Source organism: Glossina fuscipes, unplaced genomic scaffold, assembly GCF_014805625.2.
Source record: "Glossina fuscipes isolate IAEA_lab_2018 unplaced genomic scaffold, Yale_Gfus_2 154, whole genome shotgun sequence".
Taxonomy (NCBI): Eukaryota; Metazoa; Arthropoda; class Insecta; order Diptera; family Glossinidae; genus Glossina; species Glossina fuscipes.
In genome coordinates, this window is record NW_023998497.1 from 137,729 (window position 1) to 147,129 (window position 9,401).

Genomic DNA, 9,401 nt, shown 5'->3' on the forward strand with positions numbered 1-9,401 from the left:
AAAACATACATGGCTTAGGTAACTAAAATATTGCTAAAGTAATTCGCCTTTACCTTCCGAATCTGTTGGCCACCCAAACACCCCCTAACGACCCAATTGCCCCGCCTATCAGAAATACTGATACAAATGACCGATGAGGAGGTAGTCGTCATCAGCTCTGACTCCTTTTGCCCACTGTTCCACCTCTAGGGTCTTCAGTCTTGTGGCCAGCGCCGCTATTTCTTCTGACGACCGTGTCCTCTTCTTCACGTTGTGCGCCGCCATGTTAGTGAAAAACCTTTACAACAGACCATGGCTTACCCTGTAAAGGTGTGTGTAATGAATCATGTATTAACATTGTTATGACATTAGCTGAATATTAAAACCAAAAGATCTTACAAACATTGATTGATTAACTGAGCTGGTCGGCTACTCATGTGATGTAACTAAAACTGTCAGAATGATTTGTGAGATATTTAACCTTAACCCTTGTAGACATACGAATATACCTAATAGTGCTTGTTTACATGTACGGCGATATGGTTATGCTAGGGTAAGCCTCCAGCAGCTGCTCCATGAGTGCTTCGAAGTTCTTGATTATTATGCGGATGTCCACTGCTATGTGGTCCGCCTTAAAATTGTGTGATGGATACCCATGAACGTCTTCCAGGACACCCCGGAGCTCCACCTGTGTATTGATGCTGACGGAGTTTCGGTCAAAGACGGCAACTTTAAAACGGTAAACCGCCATCATTCTCATTACAAGTTTTTTCTATTATTCATGGAAAGACACCTGTAGCATAAAAATTGAACTCTCAAAATTACCAAAAACTAGTGCAAATGGAGGATTGTGATTGGAAGAATTCCCCACAATAGCCGATGATAAAACCGAACAAAGATAACCGAATTATAGATCAAGCATTACTATTTTTATTAATCCGTTACGCTAAGCATGGTTTAGAAAAGAAAAGATATAAGAAAGAATAGTTTAAACTAATAATGAAAATCGGAATATTGCACAGAATTTTAGTCCTTTAAAAAGAGGGAGGGAGAGAGAGATCAAAAGTATCTACTAATCCCGTTCACAGATAATCTCGGTTGCATTGGGCTGCATGAGAGTAGATTCAAGGCAACGATGAACAGCAGAGACCAGAATTTCCTCCCGAAGAAAATTTAATAAGCTACAAAATGTTAGAAAATGTAAATAGAAAATAATTGTTTTCAATTTATTCAACTTACTTTTCATCTTTAACAAAACGCCACAAGTTCATTTGTAGGTAATGTGTATCGACCTGGATTTGTTGCAAGCCGAATATGATGAAGGTGCGTAATTGGACGCTTTCCAGTAGTAAAGTCTGTAAATCGTTTACAAGCAACAACAACTATAATATAAACCAGGAAAGATGATAATCTAATGTCTATAATTGTGCTCTCACAACCGAAGGTGGGATTTCCGTGTTCCAAAAATTAAGTTGATATAAAAACTTACTTTCAAACTAATTTTTATAATACCGATGACTATCGATACTTTGGAGAAGTCCACAGAAGTACAAATGTCAATTTTTTCTGAAAACAAGCAATGGGTATAGGATAGATAACTGGGTTGTAATTGCAATGGTGTGTAGTTGGACCAATTTGAGCGGAATTGCTGCTTGTTAAGTTGCTAAAAAGTGTCTTACGACTCGAATCACTGCTGGCTTCAAGAGTTCATGTAGTTCCAGTATAATCGTATAACACGTTTCATTACCGTTCGAACACTGCGAGGTTCTAAACAATTAAGTCAACCGCGAGTTTCAACGCTTTTGCGTAACATTTGTGAGATATTTAACCCTTGTAGCCGTTTCGCGCTTTTCGGAACAAACCTCAGTTGCGTGAGTTAATGTAGCATTATTTTCCGAATCGATTTCTAATAAATCATCTACTACAGTAATCGGAGAAAGAGTCAACGAATCAATCAGAAGATAAATCTTGGAAGAAGTTATAAGCTTGCTTACCAAAACGTGTACGCCGTTCTGCTCCATTTCTAAGCAAGAAGGAACCAGCAATAAGTTAGGTGAGCTTGAACTTGAATGAATTCATCAAATGAATTCATCACTTTCGCAATGCGACTCAAGAGACCAATTAATAAATTCTCTCTAATACTTTCTACCCCGATTTAATATTAAATGACCATTCTGTCTGCAGGAATACTAACAGATCCTGCAGAATTCCTTTAAGTTTCTCTATTAATGAACCGTATAAGTTAGTAATCAAATCGTTTAAACTGGAACCTGTAGTTGAATCACTCTTCGCTGATACTAACGCCAAACGTGCAGAGCTTAAACTCTCTGCGAAATGATCCTTCAGGTTTTTTTGATGAGCCTCACAAAGCTGATGGGCGGCGTTTATTATTAATAATGTCGTTGCACCGCAACGACGGGGATTTATTAAAAAAGTTTACTATAGCCAGACACCAGTGAACCAATTGTGGAAGCATAACCAGGTAGAGTTAGTAATTTACCCCATTGTCGTCTCTGAGAGTAAAAATAAATAAATTTTTTAAATAAATAAAAAATAAGTGAGAAAATTATATTCCGTCGTGATCGAATCTTCTATACCCACCACTATTAACTTTAAAAAATGAAAAGGACCAGATTTTTATACTTTGTATTCCACACCAGAATCAGATTTCTATACACTACACTGATTTTTCCTATTTTTACAATAAAAACGTAAATTTATCTGAGATATTTGTTGTACTTTATGTGTAAGAAGCAGGAGATACGGAAAGCGAAGGTGTTTATAGTTTTCGTTGCATAGGCGTGTGGGCGCTGTAAGCATGTCTTTTGACCTATTGAGATCATATTTTGGATTCTTTTGCGACTTTGTAGGCGACATCATCATATTCCCCCATATCATGTTGTGTTAAGACCAGAGCGTCGATATCTCTTAAATGTAGTCGCCGAGTAAGAAATATTGCGGACTCCCAGAGAAATAACAACATGGTAAATAGCATACAACCACCACAACCTTACAAAAACTAAGAGCGTAATGCCAGAGAAGTACAAACACACGCCCGTATATTTTGAGACATCGAGGCGTTGCAAGACTCTCACAAGCGTTCCCTCTTTCGTGATTTTCGTAACTAAACAATTTTGTTTTATAAAAAAATTATTGATATTGTGTCATTTGTTTTCTTTTTTGTCCGGGGGTTCAGCAGCACCCAAACACGCAACAAAAAGTTTATGACGAGTGAGACATTAAGTCGAGACTTCACAAATATAACAGAGCGGAGTCAAGCCACTAAAGTGATTTTTAATGACACCAAAACACGGTGCTCTCTTTTAACGCATGGAACAAGTGACGGACAATTTTTCCCATTTGATAGTGTTAATGTGAAGAAATCGGCAGCCCTTGCTGTTTTCGGCATAAGTTCACAAAATGATGTTCGTTGAACAGAATATATACTCGGTATGTCGAAGTATGCTATCAAGGCTCTAAGGTGTTTCAGGCGATGTAAAATTTACTTCGGTGCAGTTCATTACATCGCCTATATCCTGCCAAAATTAGAGTATAGCTCGTATACGTAGGCTGCAGCCTCCAAATTGTGCCTGATGATGCTCGATAGCACAGAGCGGAACGGTGCTCATGGCCCACAAAAGTATGTCCAAGGCTCCTGATAACACTGAGCATCGGAGTAATATGGGTTGTGTAGTGGTCATGTATGGGTACATTAAGGCAAGTGTTCTCCAGAGATGAAACGGATTCATCCAGCAATTAAGTCTCTTACCAGAATTACAAGTTTTCTCCTAGCGGTTCCCATTCACTCGTCTTGGAATTGCTTGTATGTCGCATGGCACACTATCGCGACTCGTGATTCTTTCATCACACAGCGCGTCTTTGGAAAGGTCCACCAGTAGGGGTCTTTTTTGGCGTATCTGATGTTTCCATGTTTAAATCAAACACAATACAAACACTACCTCCTCCTTTCGTTGTTTTTGGATGACCGCTCTGAGTTAACACACCCTGTAGCACATGTGGTCTAGCGTATAATTAGTTCACGGTAGAATGACAAAAAAATCAAATTAACGGAGTTTTGGATTACATAGATCTACTTTTTGGATAAAAACGTAGATAAGGGTTCTCAGGAAATGTAAGCCCACATATGCCAAAAAGAATTAATTGCTAATGTTTTATGATGAAAATTTGCTCATGGTACTAAGTTGGCGTAAAAATTAAGTGGACCAAATATGAAACACATGCATCTATTTCTCCGATCCCGCATCATGTGAGATTTCTCATAAATATTAAGCCCGTCAAAGAAGACGAAGCCACACTAGGAAAACAAAAAAAAAAAAAAATAGTTCACGTAGATCTATTTTTAGATCCTAAGATATTTAAACCCTAAGGATTATGATGAAAAGAAAGCTTTTACATGGAGAGAAAGAAAACCTTCTAGTTTTCTACGACGGAAAGTGGAAATAATAATGAAATGTTTGGAAACTAAATTGACTTTGCTAAATTTGGCGCAGGTCACATGATATTTTGATCATCCTCCAATGCTCGGGCTCTCATAAAAAGTATGCCTTTGAATGACTATACTATGTTATTTTTGATGTATTATTACCAAAACTAGCGACTAATTGTTCTAGTGGAGCGAGTGTGCGGAATTGAACGGTCGGCTTTGCCCGACTATAATGTTCTTACTTGTTTTTAATATCATCAGGATTTGCATTTGCAGTTATTTCGATATGATTGACTTAAGTACTTTTATTCTCATAAATGCTTAATATTCTGGGGTCGGTTTACGATTCAATTTATTAGGTTAGCATGAAGCCAATTTTCAATTTTAGTCTAATGGCTTTCATTGTGTTGCTGTACATGCGCCGACCATTTCACGAATAATTCGTTGGACATGCAACGAATGACAAGCCTAAGTCGGTACGAAAGCAATCGAATATCATCAACGCGATAAACGTACATATCGTGTTTCGTCTTCTGAGCTCTAGCTGCGTAAATCAAGCCTAGGCTTTTTACAAATTTATTGTGTACACAAACGTTGGGCTGACTTGCTGAGTGTTTTTTAATTACTTCACAGTATCTGAATTCTGCACATATTCCCCTAAATTCGATTCCATCGCAGTTATTTTTTTTTTGTCTTTCTTTTTTTGAAAAAGGGGCGCCCTGTTTATACGCATTACCCGAAATCCCAACGAAACAACGACCTATCCTCCAAGTTTCCCCATTTGTCGGTCAGACAAATGCAATCCCCTCTGCGGGAAACCGGCTGCGCTTTAAATTTGTAAAACGAACTATTGTTTATACATCCGCACAGATTGAAGCATTGATCACACATATTGCTATGCTTAGGTAAAAATAAGTGGGAGTTACCGATCTGTAACATGTGAGCTAGCAGCGGTTTGATTGCTGAAGAAAATTGGCTTACGTTCTGAATACTAAATTGCAAATTCCTCTCTCTACACCAAGACTCTAATCTATTATTGGTATTACATTGTTATACTACAATCATTTTTATATTATATTGTCGTTATATATTTCAGTAGAAAAAATGTTTGCAGAGGTCTAACCTGTATACCTGTATATATATATAAATAAGAATATATAAATAGGGGGCAAGTTAGTGTTTAAGGAGTGTGTTCTGATGCAAATTATCCGTCATACGGTAAAGCGGCCAAGAACGCCTTGCATGAACTCGATATCGGAACAATTTGGCGGCAAGATCTCTTCTTGTATAATTTTGGTAAGAAAGATAAAAGCAAAAGGATCTAATCAACAGTCGAGGTGCCCATCTTATCACATGCAAGATCGTAAACAATGATATTAACTGGTTTACATCCATCTACGCTGACGATTTTAAACTGTTCTCTTCCTTATCCTTGGAATCGCAATCGCATCAGCATGGGCTTAAATAATTTGGTTACATGGAGAAGGAAGTCAACTAATACTGAGCACTTCATGGATGCACACAAGTTGGAAAAGGTTGATTCGTTCATCGTTCATCCGACCGAAGATTAGGTTTTAATTTGCACATTGAGTTCTCTTTAAGTAAAACTAGGTCCGCGCTTGGTATCAGTAAGAGGTGGTCCAAAGAACTGAAGAATCCCTCCATTACAAAAAAGCTACACGTGTACTTAGCTAGACCAAAACTTGAACTGAATCGGTTTAGAAGCAATTCTTGCTGCTTGCCCTTAGAAATTTGAGTTGGGACCCGCTTGTTTCTCTTCCTCTCCTTATGAAAATAGGTAGCCTCTGTTATCCTTACCGTCACTTGAGAAACGTAGATTCATTCTTGGTGTTTCCCTCTTAACTATGTTATTAAATGGTACTATCAGTTTGTCCACATTGCTTGGTGGGATAAGCATTAGTGTCTCTAATCGCTTCTCTAGGCACGTTAGCTTGACTACACTTAGCCAATATAAATATAATTATGGACTGTTTAACCCTTTCAGAGTTGTTTGCGGAAACCTAAACGATGTCTATCACTTAACCTCAATGTCGGATTATTTAAAGTCTATCAAAACAACTTTGCTGAATACGCGCGGTTTGCCTATGTCGTATTTAAACTAACTTGCCATCTCTTAGTCATCTCATTATGGTTCGAAAATTAATTGATGTTTGCTCTTGCCGGTTGACAAGCTTTCGCATGTTTGCAATGGTTTAACGATTCACTTGCAACTCAGATCTGTACTGGTTGTGAGTGTGCCTCTGTGCTCGCTGCGTACATGCTTTTTCTCTTTTCATGAATTATTATTTGTTTTTTCTCATCTTTGTTTGTTCTTCACATCTCCTTATATATTTTCTACCAACTGTTAATAAATATAATAAATGAAAAACTAGAACATCACGGTCTAAGTTTTATATAAAAGCTTTTTATAACAAAGCAACTCCTTTTTTTTTGATGCAATTTTTGATTTATGAAAATTTAAGTTTGGACTAAGTTGTGCTGTATTCGGTTGCACAAGGGGCAAAAAGTCTTCTTTCAAAACTTTAGGAAATTTCGTATTAAATTCACGCAAAAATGCAACAGAGAATGAAATCTGATAACGGTTTTCTTAAAGTGCTGCCAACTCAATGGCAAAGTTTAAAGAAAAAGCTTTTCATTGATTGCTTTATCTTCTTGTGACTTGTTACAGCCTTTCCGAATCATTTTCCAACTGTAACAAGTTATTCGAGTAATATCAAAATATGTAATAAACACAAAAAATGTACAAATTTTTAATCGCTATTGTTAGAGACGTCAAACAAATGATGTCCTTAGCAATGCACTGTGCCTTACAACGGGTTCGGTATATCATTTAATACATTGTGTGCTTAAATTTTTTTTTGCATTTTTCAATTTGCCTAAGACAGTATTAAACTACATATGTTATTCATTCGAAATGGTGTCAATAAGCAGGCACAAAGTCTTCTCTGTGATTCTTCTGGGAAGAAATGCTTTTCTGTATTTTTAAGGCAACGTAAATTCCAATCTCTTGTATCTGAAGGAACTGAAGTATTGATAATAAAAACTCCTTCGCTTTGTGTGAATTAAACTCCATCAATCCGTCTGAGTGGCCGAGTAAGCAAAAGTCTCGACTAGCAACAACAATACTCGTGGGTTCAAACCTCAAGGTGGTAGAGTTTTTAATAAAGCCTTATATGCTGGTGCTTTAAGACTTTATTCTTAGAATTTATTCTCTGGCTAAATTTATAATAACAACAATAATAATAATAAACTCCATCAACATCGGCAGAGAGAGATAGGAATAGTGCGATCTCAGTCTCCAGTGTCTGAATCGTTTTCTTATTTGATCTATTAATGTGTGGTAGTCCTGGAAAATCACTTTTACGCATCTTTGTGTATTAACTCCTTATTGAAACGTTCCAGGTGTTCCCGTTTTCAAGTACGTCTCGTCTACGCGAATCCGAAACGACTGCACACAAAAGTATTAACCAAATTTCTTTACCCAGCCTAGTGTGCAAGTGGAGAGTTCAAAAGAAATTAATACTCTTGTAAGGAAAGCTGTTGACGGAAACGAGGAACGAAAGGCCAGGTTTACGATTGCTAAACGATCCCACACGAGAAAATTAACCAAGTCCATGCATGTTTATTAAAATAAAAAAGAAATAATTATAGAAAATATATATTTTTGCAAGCCGTGTATTAAATGCCACATCCCGTCTGGCACATAACCGAGTATACAGGCGTGGTAGACCATGCTTGATAGAGGCATAAAACTTAACGGTTGGTTATACAGCCACTCCCTCCCTAATTCTTTTCCTACTTCTTTTTGATCATCATCGTGTTATGCATGCAGGTGACATCCCTTGAGTGATTGATCACATTAAAAAAAAAGGTCCACCATAAGGACACCAAGCCTGATATCTACTAACACTGATTATGTCAAGAAATAAATTTTCTTCAAAACTGAGAACTATGACTGTTGATAAAACTCCAAAGATCACGATTAAATTATCGATCGATCGACGACATAAAAATTCCGTTTCAGCGCCAACAAAACTGATTTTTAACTTGGCTGATAGCGAGCTCGGATTTAACTTGCTTTTTAACATAAATGGCGTTATTAAAATGGAAATATAAAATATACAGACGAGTTTAAATCGATTCAGAAAACAGTTCTGAATTATGTGAACGGATGTATATCGATTTAGAAAATGATACCCAATCAATTGATGTAATAAAAAGAAGAAGTCGATAGCTCTAGATACTAGTGCTGTAATCCTTTAGTCTTAGAAATAGTAAATTAATTATGATAACAATAATGAAAAAGAACAAGCAAGAAATCCCAATCTCTCATACGCACCGCATTCTACTCTCCAAGTTCTTTTATTTGATACCCATATCGTTGGTATTATTAAGAAAAGTTATTTGCGGTGTCTACTAACTTCATTTTAAAATTAATCCATTTTTAGGCCGATAATATATATTAATTCGAGGAGCGTGCAACCCAGTTTTAAGCATTCTACGTTGTTTGCCTTATGGTAAATAAGCATAAAATGTGTGGGCGATTTTTTCCATATTTGCACATAAAGAGTAAAATGTTTCGCAAAGTGGAAAATTTCAGCTCTAATTTAACTCTAATAATTTCTGAGTAACGAACGAAAATCCAAAAATTTTTGTTAAAAAAAACTGAGTTGCGTTCAGTTTACGCTCCACTGCGCGCTTCCCCTCTGACCAAACTGCGTGCAGAAATTTCCACTGTTTTCACCAAATTTGAAGTCGATTTCTTCATTTTTGCGACCAGGAGAGTGCCAACAACACAGACACGCAGACGGACAGACATGGCTCAAGTAACTCAGAATTTCACGCTTCCTCTGCCTCTTAAGTGTTACATACATTAAGGGAAAGAACAAACTGAGAACACCCCCACCTTACAGTAGTAGGTATAAAAGACATCAAAATCCAAGATTTGTTCAAAGTG

At 37.0% G+C, this 9,401-nt stretch overlaps 1 pseudogene; it reads right to left on the reverse strand.

Annotated features, from left to right (window-relative positions):
• Positions 1-1,051: 1,051 nt before the first annotated feature.
• On the reverse strand, positions 1,052-2,484 carry LOC119641555 (annotated as a pseudogene).
• Positions 2,485-9,401: the final 6,917 nt, after the last annotated feature.